Raw genomic sequence first — 17,372 nt, 5'->3', positions numbered from 1 at the left:
TGTGAACACAGCTGTCCATGTTACTTTGCTCTGTATTTCTCAGTGCCTCATGGTACCCCAACCCTGACTGCTTTGGCTCTGGTCTTAGAGCCTTAGTTCTAACTTTGATTGTTGGGCTAGATTCTTTGGACAACAATTTCTATACCCAAAGGACTATAGTCTGGATCACAGAATTAGCCCTTGCTCATGCTTGCAGGGCATTTGGATCTCATTTTAGGTGATGCCCTAAACTCATACCACACCCTACTTTCCCGGCTCCCTCTGTAGGGATAAAGAGACTTTGAAGACCCCACCTGTGCTTGCTGAAAATGTCTATTCACCTTAAAAGTTAGCAAATACACGCTAATGAAAGTCAACATGGTGTCACTGAAACAAGGTAGGGTTAAGAGAAACCCCATGGGCTCAGACTCAAACAAATTTGTTGACAGATTGTCTCTGCCTTTTGCTATCCACAAGGTTATCAAATCTTAGAGCCTCAATGTATTCATCCATTAAGTGGAGACTGTAATTAACTACCTCACAGAGATTTTGTGGAAAATAAACAACAACAGAAACAAGAGATCATATGAAGTTCCTAGCACAGTGTAGAAGCATAGTGGGTGCTCAGTCAATATTAATTCTTGTCCTTCCCCCTCTGTGTTAGTCAGGATAGGTTAGGTTTATTGTAGGAATACAGTAAATCTCAGTAGCTTAATAAAATTAAGCTTATTTCTCACTCATACTACATCATTGCAGGTCAGCAGGGCACACTGTTCTACATACCCACTCAGGGATCTATTTAGAATGAAAGTGAAGTAAAAGTGTTAGTCGCTCAGCTGTGTCCAACTCTTCACAATCCCATGGACTGTAGCTTGCCAGGCTCCTCTGTCCACAGGATTTTCCAGGCAAGAATACTGGAACAGGGTGTCATTTCCTTCTCGGGATCTTCCCAACCTAGAAATCGAACCCAGGTCTCCTGCATTGCAGGCAGACTCTTTATTGTCTGAGCCACCAGGGAAGCCCAGACTCCATATTCTGTTACTACATCATGTCTGTGTCAGGGCAAAAATATACTAGAGGAGAGATGCACTGATATTACTTAGGGCTGGGCATGACACATACCACTTTTCCCACAATCTAGAACTAGCCATGTGACTGATTCTAACTACAAAAGGGTAAACGATATAGAGGGACAAGTCAGGTAACACCACTCTATTTGCCATTTCTTCCCTATTCCTCTACAAGAAGTAGATCTCAATAAGCTATTGACTGACACATGTGTTACCTGTGAGTAGGCCTTCTAACAGATCTTCAGCAAGGCTTAAACAACTAGGATTTGGAAGACTCTGCTTCATTAGATCATTCATCCCAACTAAGGTTAAACCCAAATTCAGTGAGTTCCAGTGAAGATTGGCCAAAATCAATATATGATGTTTCCTTTTTTCTCCTCTGAACAAACTATTCAATATCAGAGCAGCCTTTTCAAGGTGATTACCAAATAAGCTTTCTGAATCTGCTTTTTGATAGGTCCCTCCTAGGAGTACAGCAAGATTAAGTCCCCAAATTTCAAGGTGGTGTGAATCACTATGTTGATTATATGTCAATATTAAAAATAAGATGAACTCTATCTATTAAAAAACAGGTGCAAAAATCTGCCTGAAATAACAGTTTTCATTCCTAGAGACAGAAGAAAGGTAGAAAGTTCTTTGAGCTAAGGCAGGACAGTATCCTATGAATAATGGAGCAACATCCGCCACTAAGGAATCTCATTATCACTGGCTTAAAAAAATCAGAAGGACTTTCCTGGTGGTCCAGTGGTTAAGAATCTGCCTGGCAATGCAGGGGACACGGGTTTGATCCCTGGTCTGGGAAGATTCCACATACCATGGAGCAATGAAGCCTGTGTGCCACAACCACTGAGCCTGGGCTCTGCAGCAAGAGAAGCCACTGCAATGAGAAGCCCATGTTCTGCACCTAGAGAGTAGCCCTCACTCACCACAACTAGAGAAAACCCGCATGCAACAGTGAAGACCCAGCACGGTCAAAATAAATAAATAAATATATATATTTAAGTCAGAAGCTTCAAGGTAAAGTACAGAAACATCTTTCTATCCATTCAATATCTTATTCAGCAGTTATTTGGTACATGCTATGAAACACTGAACATAAAAAGATAAGCAAGACTGTATTCTCAGTAAGTTCACAGCAATGAAAAACATGCCTCATCCTAAACTGATGACGTAGTACAATTAAGACATCCTTCCATAAGCAGAACGTAGATTCTTCTCTGTCTGACTTGGAAAAGCCAAGAAAAATCAATATAAGAAATCGACACACTCAAATTGGGAGTTAGTATAGTAGGGCAAATTATACAGAAAGTTTTGGCTTCAGAAGAAATATCCAGCTGTCATATCTGACTTCATCTACCGAGTTGCTTAGGCAACCAGAAAATGCAAGAAAAACATTGGGAAAATGTTCTTAATGGTTAATCGATAGCAATTTAGTATTTCTTTTCAGATTCTGAATTTGTCTGAAAGTTATTATTTTTCTTGGTTCTTAAATATATGGTTTCCAAAGGCAATAAAATTCATCTAAGTAACCCAAGATAAACCACAAACTCAGTGCTTATAAAATTACTGTTTATTTTAAAATACTTAGGATATTGCCCAGTATAAGTAAAATACTCAATAAAATTTAGTCACTGTGATTATATTTGCAGAATAATTAGCATTATTATCATCACAATCCCACCAATAAACAAAGGGACAAAAACTGTCTTTGGATATACAGCTGACAATCAGTAGGTAGAATAGTTTACACGCATTTTTGTTATCACATTTCTAAAGTAATATAAAGCTTACTCACTTCAGCACAGCCTAATACTGTAGGTATTTTTGGAAAGTTTTTCAATTCAAATTCTCCGATTATAACATCTGCAAGATACTGTGAAATACAGTAAGATTCTGATGCAGTGCTGGTAAGAATATTAAGAGAACTACAGAGATACATATAGTGAGATATTGGGCCAGAGGAGAATTGAAGAAAACCATTGGGATTCAATAAAGGACATGGAGAATGAGGAAAGGCTCCATAGAGAAGCTACCATTAAAATGGCATTGAAAAATAGATGGGAGGATTTCAACAGGCTGAGATAAAGGAGAGTTAACCAACTATCTGGGAGAAGTGAGAATATATTCCAAATGAGCAAGCATAGAGGCAAAAAAAAAAAAAAGGCATAGTATGTTCCAGGAAGATAATCTCATTTCGCTGGAGAAAAGGGATTATTGGCAGATGTAGCTGGAGATGCAGAATTAAACCAAATTAGAATTAAATTTGAATAGCAGAGAAAAAACTAAATAAATCCATAGGTATCAAATAATGCTATATTTATATTTGTGGTCTCTTTCCCTCACTTTCATAAAAGGACCCTCCAAGCTGTCTGCTAAATCCAAGAAACCAAAACAGAAAGACAGATTGACCCAGAGTTCAGTCTTTGGAATTACAAAATAAGCTATTGAAAGGCAAAACCAGGGAACAAAGGGAACTTCTACAAAGAGTTACACTGTAGCAATGGAACTGGAAGGAGAATCAGAGATAGAAAGAGGCCTCACTAGAAGCATTCAGGGACTTTACTAGAGAAGACGCCTGGGATCTGGCAGGGTATTACAAGTAGAGTGTCGATGGGAATGACCTCCAGATCTGGTCAAAGTTGAGGGGAGCCTTGTTGACGGCTGTGGTCAAAGCCAGGATGGGAGCTGCATGGGAGCTGTGCTAATGAAACCTTAGAGCCTTGTCAGTCTTTAGTCTCTTTACTGTAGCTTAGAGGGGTTTTGAACTGTGGTGCAGGAGAAGACTCTTGAGAGTCCCTTGGACTGCAAGGAGATCCAACCAGTCCATCCTAAAGGAAATCAATCCTGAATATTCATTGGAAGGACTGATGCTGAAGCTGAAGCTCCAGTACTTAGGCCACCTGATGTGAAGAGCTGATTCATTAGAAAAGACCCTGATGCTGGGAAAGATTGAAGGCGGGAGGAGTAGGGGATGACAGAGGATGAGATGGTTGGATAGCATCACTGACTCAATGGACTTGAGTTTGAGCAAGGTCCAGGAGTTGGTGATGGACAGGGAGGCTGGCATGCTGCAGTCTATGAGGTCACAAAGAGCTGAACACAACTAAATGACTGAACTGAACTGATGGGTTTTCTGGACTGGGACTTGTCTATAGAAGGACCTCGTTCCTTGGCCCACAGACTTGGATGGATTTCCATCTTAACTGCTCTTCTGTGTGTGACCAGAACTCCTCAGTTCCCCATGATCAACAACACTTGGAAGACAGCTTTCTCTACTTGCCCATCACTGTCTCACTGCCTCTGAGCCAGAAAGTGAGCTGGAATACAACGGAGTGGTGATTACATGAAAGAGGGCTTCACTTTGGATACATTAAAGGGACTGGACACTGGTGGGAACCTGTTCTAAAGGTGAAGAAGAATAAATAATGACAGGGTTGGTGGAAGTAACAAGTACTGTAGATTATCTGAGATGCAAATAAACTATAATTTTACACTAAATGTATATTTAATGTTGTTATTTATAGTTATGACCCAATAAACTAAATTATAACGTAAGGAATAAAGATATGCTTCCTATTCTTCAAGAGTACTTGTCTAAGGTATATTAACTGGGATATGCAAAGATGAGACCTGGTCTGCCATAATTGCTCAAACGTCCAGTAATAGTAGGACTTCCCTGGTGGCTCAGACAGTAAAGCGTCTTGCTTACAATGCGGGAGACCTGGGTTCCATCCCTGGGTTGGGAAGATCCTCTGGAGAAGGAAATGGCAACCCACTCCGGTATTCTTGCCTGGAAAATCCCATGGACAGAGAAGCATGGTGGGCTACAGTCCACTGGGTCACAAAGAGTCAGACACGACTGAGCAACTTCACTTTCACTTTCAGTAATAGTAGCAGTTCAGAATTCTCAGAAATATCAGATAACTTTATCCAAATCTATATACCCGGTAAGTTGCAGAAAAGGCTCGAATCAATTGCTTTTCCTCTTTCCACAGTACCACAGATCCATCTTCCATTGCTTTGTCTTTGACGCTTAAAGGATAAAGACAGTTTAAAATTTATGATACTATAAAACAAACTGCACGGTAGTATTTTTCTCTTCTTCTGTTAGCTATTATCTGTCTTTGGTTTAAACACTCATTATTTATGTATCCAAGAATATTCTTTATTCTACATTTGACGTATAGGCCCCATTATTTGCATACTCTATTCCCCTTGAGTATTACCATCTATTTTTTTCTTGTATGCATGCATGCTAAGTCGCTTCAGTTGTGTCTGACTCTTTTCGACCCTATGGACAGTAGCCCAGTAGGCTCCTCTGTCCATGGAGTACTCCAGGCAAGAACACTGGAGTGGGTGGCCATGCCTTCCTCCAGGGGATCTTCCTGACCCAGTAACTAAAGCTGCAGCTCTTGTCTCTTTTGTCTCTTGCATTGGCAGGCAGGTTCTTTACCACGAGAGCCATCTGGGAAGGTGACTTTTTTCTTGACTTATCCACTATCCTTACTTAAAAGTTGCTTCTTAATTATTTTCACTGCTTTCTAGTGAAGGAAGCACAAGATACCTTATGATAAGCAAGTGCAAGCTTGTTTAAATTCTCAGTGTATACTTGCCACACTAATTTTTTAATAAGAATATATTAGATGCGGCTTATGTCTGAATCACTTAGCATACCTTGTCAAAATTAGACTCAACAATTTCCTTCCTCAACTTCCACTTTTGTTTTCTCAAACTTCTCATTAGCACCATCTACCCAATTACCTCAGTTTGAATCCCGAAAAGCTTTTTTGAAACCTCTTTTCTTGTCCCAAACATAATAAGCTTTCAGCTGTTTTCAATTATATTTCTATAATTTCTCTTATATCCTCCTCCTCTTTTTCTTCCCCACTACCATGACCCTAATGAACACCAGTCACTTTTAATCATGGTATTTTGACATGCGGCTTTGTCATACTTGGATGAGGAAAAGAGTAATGAGATGGACATAATTTTAAAAATAAATTAGAAAAAAAATTAAGTACATCCTCATAATAATAGCAGTCTTACTTGCCTACATCCCTCTCTCTACACTTTATTGAGAGTAAAGAAAGGAGTAGAATTCCAGCTATTAAGATGTTGAAGGTACATTCCTCAGGTTACATCCTTGGTCTTTATGGATATAATGTCATCCTTCAGTTGGGTTTTGACAGAAACCAAGTTTGACAACAAGAGCCAAACTATCACTTTGCTTCCAGTTTGCTTTTCCTCTAATTCATCCTATGTGCTGCCAGAAGATCACTTTTCTTAAAGAAAGAACAATTCTCTGAAAACATAGTGTCCATGTTTAAAAATATCCTGTGGCTCCCCACAACCCAGGGTAGAGTCCAAATCCCTCATGTTGAAATACTGAGCTCCTTCAACCTAGCCTCACCTTATTATCTTGTTCCTAATAATTTTTCTCAGTCACTCCTTATTTCAACCAAACCAAAATGCTGGCTATACCCTTCCACATTAATGTCAATAGGACACCTCTATTCATACCATTCCTTCTTTCTGCAGTGGTTTGCATGAACTTGTCCATGCATCCAAGTACAACCAAACATTTAATCCCCAGCTCAAAACTACATCTTCCATGAAACCCTTCCTATCATTCATGTTCAAAATGTCTCTTCTTCATAACTCTGAATTCTTTCTATCATGTATGAGCATTATTTTTGCTTGAGGAGGAAGAGGATGATACAGTAGAGAAGGAAAAAAAAAAAGAGGAAAATGAGGAGGAAGAAGTGGAAGAAAAAGATGGCCAAAAAAGTTGGAAAAAGAACAAGAGGAAGAATTAAAGGAAAGATGGAAGAAAATGAAAGATGTTTCAGAAGTGTCTGAAGGAACTCTACTAAGAAAGAGTATGAAAAAGGCAACCTTTAGCAAATCTTGGAAATTCAGAATGTTTGGTGGTTAATAAGAACATGAGCTCTTAAGTCAGAGAAAATGGGCTCAAGCCCCAGCTCTCTAACCTGCTGGATTGGTCATACTGTGTGCTATGCTCAGTCGCTTCAGTTGTGTCCAACCCACTGTGACCCAAGACTGTATCCCGCCAGGCTCCTCGTCCACAGGATTCCCCAAGGCCAGAATACTGGAGAGGGCTGTCATTTCCTCCTCCAGGGGCTCTTCCCAATCCAGGGATTGAACCTGCATCTCTTAGGTCTCCTGCAGTGGCAGGCGGGTTCCTTACCACTAGCACTACCTGATGTGCTAGATCTCTCACATCAGGCAAGCACAGTTTTGTCATCTGCAAAATGGAAATAATAATAGTAGCTATCCCACAAGACTGCTGCGAGGATTAAGTAAGATTGTATTAGTGATGTGCTTAAGACAGAATCTGGCATATGATTTTGAATTATATAAATTTAAACTGTGATACAGTACAAGAAATGATTTTACAATTTCTCTTAAAATAGGAAGAGGGTAGCTGAAAATCAGGGGAAGAGCTGAAATGTATACATTCCAAATACCAATACTGTAAAGTGAATGAGGGGTGAGCAGCAGTCAGGGCAACAGAAAGTATAGAGAACTTTGTCTTAATTCAATCATCTACTGGCATCTGTTTAATCATAGCTCTTGATGACTTTTGCTGCTGCTGCTGCTGCAACACTTCAGTCGTGTCCGACCCTGTGTGACCCCATAGATGGCAGCCCACCAGGCTCCCCCGTCCCTGGGATTCTCCAGGCAGTAACACTGGAGTGGGTTGCCATTTTCTTCTCCAATGCACAGAAGTGAAAAGTGAAAGTGAAGATGCTCAGTCATATCCTACTCTTAGTGACCCCTTGGATTGCAGCCTACCAGGCTCCTCCATCCATGGGATTTTCCAGGCAAGAGTACTGGAGTGGGTTGCCATTGCCTTCTCCCTTGATGACTTTTAGTGGATTTGGGGTCCCTAGAAATAAGCTATTGATATCTTCACAGACGGAGAAGGCAATGGCACCCCACTCCAGTACTCTTGCCTGGAAAATCCCATGGACGGAAGAGCCTGGTAGGCTGCAGTCCATGGGGTCTCGAAGAGTCAGACACGACTGAGTGACTTCACTTTCACTTTCGTGCATTGGAGAAGAAAATGGCAACCCACTCCAGTGTTCTTGCCTGGAGAATCCCAGGGACGGGGAGCCTGGTGGGCTGCCGTCTATGGGGTCGCACAGAGTCGAACACGACTGAAGTGACTTAGCAGATCTTCACAGAAAACAAGCATATTAGCAACTTCCTGTTGGTCAACAGGAATAAGCAAAAAGAGTAGAGGCCTGAGCAGAAGAAGCTCAGATTTAAAGAGCATATCTAAAATCACCATGTGACCCAAGAATACCACTTCTGGGCATATACCCTGAAGAAACCAAAACTGAAAAAGACACATGTACTCCAGTGTTGACTGAAGCACTAATTACAATAGCCAAGACATGGAAGCAATTTAGATGTCTGTCGACAGATGAATGGATAAAGAAACTGTGGTACATATATATAATGGAATATTACTCAGCCATAAAAAAGAACACATCTGAGTCAGTTCTAATGAGGTGGATGAAGCTAGAGCCAATTATACAGAGTGAAGTAAGCCAGGAAGAGAAAAACAAATATAATTTATTAATGCATATATATGGAATCTAGAAAGATGGTACTGACAAATCTGTTCACAGAGCCAGCAATGGTGACACAGGCATAGAGAACAGACTTATGGATAGGGGTGGGGGAGAAGAGGGAGAGGGTGAGACGAATGGAGAGAGTAGCATGGAAGCATATACACTAACATTTGTAAATAGATGGCCAATGGGAATTTGCTGTATGACTCAGGGAACTCAAACGGGGGCTCTGTAGTAATCTAGGGGTGGGGGAATGGGCAGGAAGTGGGAGGGAGTTTCAAGAGGGAGGGGACATATGTATACCTATGGTTAATTCATGTTAATGTATGACAGAAATCAAACCAATATTGTAATCATCAATCAATTTAAAATAAATATTTTTTAAAATAATAAAGACCAGATCTAATGCTTTTGAAAAAGTCTGGGTTTTTCATAACATCTTACAAAACAAACTTTTTGGCCAAGCCCATGCCTATGTGTAGTTCAAAACCCAATATGACCCAGTTCTCTTCCCTTGACATTCTCTGTCTTCTAGAGTCTAGAGAGTAGGAGCAATAACAGCTGACACAGCTTGTTTTCCTAGATTTTCTAAACGGTGTGTGTGTGACTTCACTTAACTCTTACCAACTCTCTAAGATGAGTTCTGTTACTATGTTTACTTTGCATATTGTGAAACAGGCTCAAAGAGACAAACATTTACTCAAGCGGTCTAAAAGTGGAAAAACTATGGTGTGAAGCCAACTAGGCATGCTCCAGTCCTGTACTGTAAAAAATTAATAGCCAAGACATGGAAGCAACCTAGATGTCCATCAGCAGATGAATGGATAAGAAAGCTGTGGTACATATACACAATGGAGTATTACTCAGCCATTAAAAAGAATACATTTGAATCAGTTCTAATGAGGTGGATGAAACTGGAGCCTATTATACAGAGTGAAGTAAGCCAGAAGGAAAAACATAAATACAGTATACTAACGCATATATATGGAATTTAGAAAGATGGTAACAATAACCCGGTGTACGAGACAGCAAAAGAGACACTGATGTATAGAACAGTCTTATGGACTCTGTGGGAGAGGGAGAGGGTGGGAAGATTTGGGAGAATGGCATTGAAACATGTAAAATATCATGTAGGAAACGAGTTGCCAGTCCAGGTTCGATGCATGATGCTGGATGCTTGGGGCTGGTGCACTGGGACGGCCCAGAGGGATGGTATGGGGAGGGAGGAGGGAGGAGGGTTCGGGATGGGGAGCACATGTATACCTGTGGTGGATTCATTTTGATATTTGGCAAAACTAATACAATTATGTAAAGTTTAAAAATAAAATAAAATTAGAGGAAAAAAAAAAAAAAAGAGGTATATTCTGCACCCCCATGTCACCTCAGTGGTAGAGTTCCATAATTTCCTTTCTACTCCTATCTTTTCTGCTTCTCAGTCATGGAAATACACACATAATAAGTGAGAAGAAGCATTTACCCATGACTTATCCCTGCCATCTCTAGGTCAGAAGATCCTGAAGAGGACATCCTCTGAGTCATACCAGCCTATTGCTAAGGCTATATTTTGCTTTCCATTCTAGGTTCATTCGGTAAATATTCACCCAGCAATGGTTGGTTTGTGACTCTTGATTTAAAGGTGGAGTTGGCTAATGATAAATCACAACAGGACATGTGATTTAAAACCTTTGAGTCTTCCTTTTCTCATCTGTACACTATGGATACTGATGATGCCTTCCTTGACTCTCTTATTAGATCTATTTTGTGGGTGCAGACCTTATTTTAAAAGATCTATGTCTTTATCCTTATTACAGTGCCTGGATTTTAATAGATAGAGATGTTTGGGACTAATTAACTGATGAATAAGTGAATAAAAAATGATTAAACACTTTGAATGACATACAAAAGCAATTATTTCCCAACTGCCAAAGGAGTGAGAAGAGAGAAATCAGCAAGGCTAAGATGCCAGAGCTACACCTCGATGTAAAAGCAAGAGTGGGAAGAGACAGAATGTCAGGACACATTACTAGTGTTGGAGGAAATATGACACCAGTGACAGATATTAACAAGATGGAGCCCCAGTCCAGGACAGGGAAGGAGGATAATTGTATGACCACACCTTGCTTATTATAATCGAGTCTTCCTTTTGGCTCTAACATAGCTGCCCTAAAGTAGTCATCTTGGAGAAATGTTTTCTGGATGATTTCTGATGGCCAGAGCAAGTGTTAGTTTTGCTCATGGCCTGCAAAGCCTACCTCAAAGTTCTAAAAATATTTTCAGCTCCCACTTGCAATGGAGTTCCATGGTTCTTAAAAATTACAGAAATGTTCTTCTCACTATTACCGTCTCTAAAACTTTCACACTGTCAGGGTCAAACAGGGTTTTCACCTAATGCATTTTCTCTGGTGCTCTGGCCTGATCCTTGACTCAGCATCTTTTCCAAGATCTACATTCACATTTACATCTTTTGATTTCATATGGTGGGGAAGTTTACTACTCTCCTTTTTATCACATGTGGCTGTTAAAGAAAAGAAGGCTTGTGGTGTTTTAGATGCTTTCAAAAGGCATTTTAAGTACACATGAGGTAAAAAATTATGATACAACAGAAGTTATAAAATGAGGTATTGATTTAATTTCACACACTGGAGAGATAAACTTAAGGCTTTTTAGGCTGGAATATATTACATTTCAGAACTGAGGCAACAACTGCTCCAGTATCAATAAAAGGTTTACATTTATTATTTTACCCCTACAGATTCCAAGAGCTGAACAATCTTCCTACCAAGCCAACTGCATATAACACATGATGATTTGATTCATATTAAGAAAAAAAAAAAAACTATAGTCAATATATCTGGAACCATCATAACAAGCTTCTGATCAGGCTGAACAAACCATTGTTAGCAGAATGGGTGATACAAATCCTGCCAAAAGCAAAGGAACCAGTTTCTTTTTATAGAACACACAGACTTTTGTACAGCCAAAGTTCCACTGGATTAGTCTTTCTGAAATATTGAAAGTAGCCTGGTTAAGAACTCAGTCTTGATACTAGGCAGAGTTGAGTTTGAAGATTGGTTCTATCATTCTATGTCTGTTGGAGGCTGTATGTACAAGATACTGAGTCCCTATAAAGCCTTAGTTTACTTAGCTATACAATGGCAAAAATAAAAGTACAAAACTCAGGACTTCTCTCATGGTCCAGAGGTTAAGAAGCTGCCTTCTAATGCAGGGGTTCAATCTCTGGCCAGGGAACTAAGATCCCACATGCCACAGAGCAACTAAGCTCGCTCACCGTAACTACTGAGCCTGTGTGCTCTAGAGCCCGTGTGTCATAACTAAAGAGAAGCCCACATGCCACACAGAAGATCACTCATGCCACAATTAAGACCCAGTGCAGCCAAAAAAAAAAAAAATATATATATATATATATATATATATATATTTTTTTTTTTTAAGAGTACATAACTCAACCAAACTGTGAGGAGTAAGATAATGAATGTAAAATGCTTACTGAAATACCTAGCATATTCAGTAAATGTTTGGTGCTATTTCTGTCATTATCACCAGTCTCATTATTATCATCAGCATTATCATAGCTATCATCATCATGCCATCCTTATCTTTACTAGATTCCAGTTGTTTAGTGGGCTTGAGAACCTTAGGGTCAGAACTACTGGCTTACACAGAATGTCCTATGATTTCTAAGATGCAACAGATATTTGCAACCAACCTAACAAAGGAATATGCACATGAAGTTCCCTATGGACACGAACTTCCTAAAAGCATGCTTATAGAATTATGTTGTGATCCTAATGACAGTGAAAGTCGCTCAGTCGTGTCTGACTCTTTGCGACCCCATGGACTATATGGTCCATGGAATTCTCCAGGCCAGAATACTGGAGTGGATAGCCATTCCCTTCTCCAGGGCATCTTTCCAACCCAGGGATTGAACCCAGGTATCCCGCATTGCAGGCAGATTCTTTACCAGCTGAGCCACAAGGGAAGCCCCAGAATACTGGAGTGGGTAGCCTATTCCTTCTCCAGCAGATCTTCCCAACACAGGAAAGATACCAGTGTCTCCTGCACTGCAGGCAGATTCTTTACCAACTGAGCTATCAGAGAAGACCATAGAATTATGTTGTAATCTTAATGACAGGGTCCCTGAGGGGGGACTCTAAAGGGGAATGGTTTTCCAAGATATTAAAATGAGAAAGCAGTTGGGTATGGGAAGTAAGACTGTATGGAAATAGTGAATGGCAATATGGGATAAAATGGGCTGAGAAGACTTGATTTCTAGACATATTCCCTTTCCTATGAAATGTCTGTCAGCTTGGGGACATGATATGATGGTGGATTAATCAGGTCAGACTCAAATATCATTCAGTTGACGACTATTGGCCTACTAGGAGTGTCTAGCTTGGGCAGAGGTTCAGACTTTTGATGTATTTTACTATCTACATTAAAATAATTTGCTGCTACCAAGCAGTGAAATCAGTTTTTCTAAGAAGAACAAAGGTAATTCTCAGTCCTTCTACCTCTCAATATATAAGTAGTGGTAGGTTTTGGAGCTGGGATGCTTGGGAACTTCCCCCTACTCACTCATCAACTGCCTCCCTGTACCCATCATCTCCAGCTTGCCCCTGCCCAAATTATGATAACATCTTCTATTTTGGATGTTTTTTTGTATATTACACACTGATCACATTCTTGTACAGTCTGGTAGGCAGAAATAAAGCTGCTCAAGCTGTTTAAAGAAACAGTGAGTGAGTATTAGAATCACTCAAATTGGGTTCAGATCCTGGCTCTAACCACTCACATTATTCACTTGTATCTACACATACAGGACATGGTGGGGCTTTGCACTTGAATTGGGGATGATAATCTCTGCTTTGCTAGTCCCTGAAAATGTATATTATAATGTATATACAGTGTTTAGAACAGTGGCTAGCATGTGAGAGGCATTCAAAAACTAGAAGTTTCATAAAAGGGTTAGTAATGTTTAACATCTTCTCATTCACTTTATCAGTAGCATGATAGTTGAAAGAATAATTTTTTGCTGAGATGAGCATCTTGGCCTGGAAAGGAATTAACAAGAAGTTTTCAAGAGCCCTGTCACAGTGTAATGTAGTTAGATCCACAAATGGATTCAGTTGATACAGGTGAGGAGCTTTAAAAGTACACAGGGTGGGTAGGAGACATTGTTGTTGTGGTGTGCAAAAGGCAGAGACTTCTGTGCTCAAAAATATCTTCCTTTTAGATGTGAAGTCAAGTGGGCCTTAGGAAGCATCACTACGAACAAAGCTAGTGGAAGTGATGGAATTCCAGTTGAGCTATTTCATATCCTAACAGATCAAGCTGTGAAAGTGCTGCACTCAATATGCCAGCAAATTTGGAAAACTCAGAAGTGGCCACAGGACTGGAAAGGTCAGTTTTCATTCCAATGCAAAAGAAAGGCAATGCCAAAGAATGCTCAAACTATCGCACAACTGCACTCATTCCACACACTAGTAAAGTGATGCTCAAAATTCTCCAAGTCAGGCTTCAACAGTAGGTGAAGCATGAAATTCCAGACAGATGTTCAAGCTGGATTTAGAAAAGGCAGAGGAATCAGAGATCAAATCGTCAACATCCATTGGATCATCAAAAAAGCAAGACAATTCTGCTTTATTGACTATGCCAAAGCTTTTGACTGTGTGGACCACAACAAACTCAGGGAAATTCTTAAAGAGATGGGAATACCAGACCACCTGACCTGCCTCTTGAGAAATCTGTATGCAGGTCAGGAAGCAACAGTTAGAAGAGGACATGGAACAACAGACTGGTTCCATATAGGGAAAGGAGTACATCAAGCTGTATATTGTCACCCTGATTATTTAACTTATATGCAGAGTACATCATAAGAAATGCTGGGCTGGATGATGAAGCACAAGCTGGAATCAAGATTGCCTGGAGAAATATCAATAACCTCAGCTACGCAGATGACACCACCCTTATGGCAGAAAGCAAAGAAGAACTAAAGAGCCTCTTGATGAAAGTGAAAGAGGAGAGTGAAAAAGTTGACTTAAAACTCAACATTCGGAAACATAAGATCATGGCATCTGGTCACATCACTTCATGGCAAACAGATGGGGAAACCATGGAAACAATGGCCATCTTTATTTTTTTGTGCTCCAAAGTCTCTGCAAATGGTGACTGCAGTCAAGAAATTAAAAGACACTTGCTCCTTGGAAGAAATGTTATGACCAACTTAGACAGATTATTAAAAAGCAGAGACATTACTTTGCCAACAAAGGTCTGTCTAGTCAAAGCTATGGTTTTCCCAGTAGCCATGTATGGATGCAAGAGTTGGACTAAAGAAAGCTGAGCACCAAAGAATTGTGGTGTGGTGTTGGAGAAGACTCCTGAGAGTCTATTGGACTAAAAGGAGATCCAACCAGTCCATCCTAAAGGAAATTAGTTCTGAATATTCATTGGAAGGACTGAGGCTGAAGCTGAAGCTCCAAGACTTTGGCCGCCTGATGCGAAGAACTGACTCATTTGAAAAGACCCTGATGCTGGGAAAGATTGAAGGTGGGAGGAAAAGGGGACGACAGAGGATGAGATGGTTGGATGGCATCACCAACTTAATGGGTATGAGTTTGGGTATACTCTGGGAGTTGGCGATGGAAAGGGAGGCCTGGGGTGCTGCAGTCCATGGGGTCACAAAGAGTCAGACATGACTGAGTGACTGAACTGACTGAACTAGATACTTGAACATCCATCTTTGAAGAGTGACACTTTTGAATATACTCTGACCTCAATTTTTTCCTAGATCCCTCTGCAAAATATTTCTTGTGCATAAAAGGAGAAAAACAGCGGATAACACATGGTATTCTAAATCTTACCTGGAAACAATGGCAGCCTAGGGCCCTGGTCTGGGACACTTCACTCCGTGACCAGGAGGAAGGAGGAAGAAGGAAAAGAGTTCTCTGAAATGGGCAGTGTCAATAAAGACCACCTTTGTCTATACAGTAGGTCCCCTACTATAGGAACCTTCAAGTTGTGAGCTTTCAAAGATGAGAACGTGTGTTCCATCGGCATCAGACATAAATGAAATTGCAGCTACCCCCCATCTTTGTTGCTGATGGTCCTTCAGCTCTCCCATCTCCCCCGTCCTCTCTTTCTTCCAGTCAGTAGGCCTTCTTGCCTGTTCACTTGATGCCAGCCGTGTACACCAGCTGTTGTACTGTGCTACTGTACTTTTCAAGGTCCTATGAGATTAAAAATGTGTTATTTTTTTGTGTTTATTTTTAATGCATTATTTGTGCAAAAAGTATTCTAAACCTATTACAGTATATGCTATGCGAAGTCACTTCAGTCATGTCCGACTCTGTGTGACCCCATAGACGGCAGCCCACCAGGCTCCCCCATCCCTGGGATTCTCCAGGCAAGAACACTGGAGTGGGCTGCCATTTCCTTCTCCAACGCATGAAAGTAAAAAGTGAAAGTGAAAGTGAAGTCACTCAGTCGTGTCCGATTCTTAGCGACCCCATGGATTGCAGACTAACAGGCTCCTCCGTCCATGGAATTTTCCAAGCAAGAGTACTGGAGTGGGGTGCCATTGCCTTCTCAGTTTACAGTATATATATAGCCAATTGTGTTAGTTGAGTATCTAAGATAAATTTGCTGGACTTATGAACAAACTGGATTTATGAATGTGCTTTTGGAATGGAACTCCATCATATGTAGGGGATTTACTGTAACGTACTTTGACTTTAAGTAGAATATAAAAACCTAAGACTTTCTTCTCCAAAATTGGTTGCTCAGAGACTTTCACATTGGGAAGGCCTGGGACCCCAGACATGGGGCCACCCCAAGGAGAGTGGGACATGGGCTTAGAAAGTGACTCAGGTAAAGGCAGAAGAGTTTAGAGTTGGGACTAGGTGAGGCAGTGAGCTGCAGCTGAGGCACGTGAGCACAAGAACAAAGCCCCAGGGGACAGATGAGGTTTCAGCGATGAGGGCCAGTGAAGAGCGCTGATCCCAACAGAGGCCTGGCTGCAGTACACTGGGTGGTGGGTAGCAAAACCTCAGCTCTGACCAGAAGCAGCAGGAGCCACGCAGAGTCATGAGATCTGAGTGCTGGCTGGGTTATCCAGGATTATCTAGAATATGCCTAGAGGCCAAGCCTGACTTCCTTCAACAGCTTCCAAGAGTGTCCTGGCCTCCCATTTCCACTCCTTTCTTTCAAAATCCTTGGTTGTCTCTGACCTCATTTCTTACTCTTCTCCCCCTTGGTCATTCTTGTTGCTCATCTGACAGAGCAATTACAGTCTCAAGGTTCTTATGCTTTCAGTTTTCTGTGCCTAGATATCTTGTTGGCTTGCTTTCTCACCTTCTTCAGGCCTCTGCTCAAAATACTACCTCCAAGTTCTAGAAGTCTGAGCTTACTACCACAACACATATGTGCCACTCTACGCACCACACAAGCCTGAACCATCATTCCCTGTCTCTTGCTTTATTTGCCTTCACAGCACTCAACATCACCTTCACATTGACCGTACTTAGCATGTCTCCTTTCCATAAGTCAAGGGACCCAATCTTGTTCATTTTACTGCTATGTCATTAGATCCTTGAATAGTGAGTGCCGGACACTCAATAAAGCTTCATTGAGTAAGTAGGTTAGCTATCACCTATTTTAAGCAGATGTCCTGACCATGTTCAAACTGGGTAAGTTTCTCTTCTGT

General features: G+C 40.8%; 1 protein-coding gene across 7 annotated transcripts in view; it reads right to left on the bottom strand.

Moving 5' to 3' along the window:
* DLG2 (discs large MAGUK scaffold protein 2) overlaps nucleotides 1–17,372 on the bottom strand; it is a 2,330,119-nt gene that overhangs the window by 1,146,772 nt on the left and 1,165,975 nt on the right. The window lies entirely within an intron of this gene.

Source organism: Bos javanicus, chromosome 29 (assembly GCF_032452875.1).
Source record: "Bos javanicus breed banteng chromosome 29, ARS-OSU_banteng_1.0, whole genome shotgun sequence".
Lineage (NCBI taxonomy): Eukaryota > Metazoa > Chordata > Mammalia > Artiodactyla > Bovidae > Bos > Bos javanicus.
The sequence above is the reverse complement of the archived record's forward strand: the minus strand, read 5'-3'. Positions and strand labels throughout refer to the sequence as shown.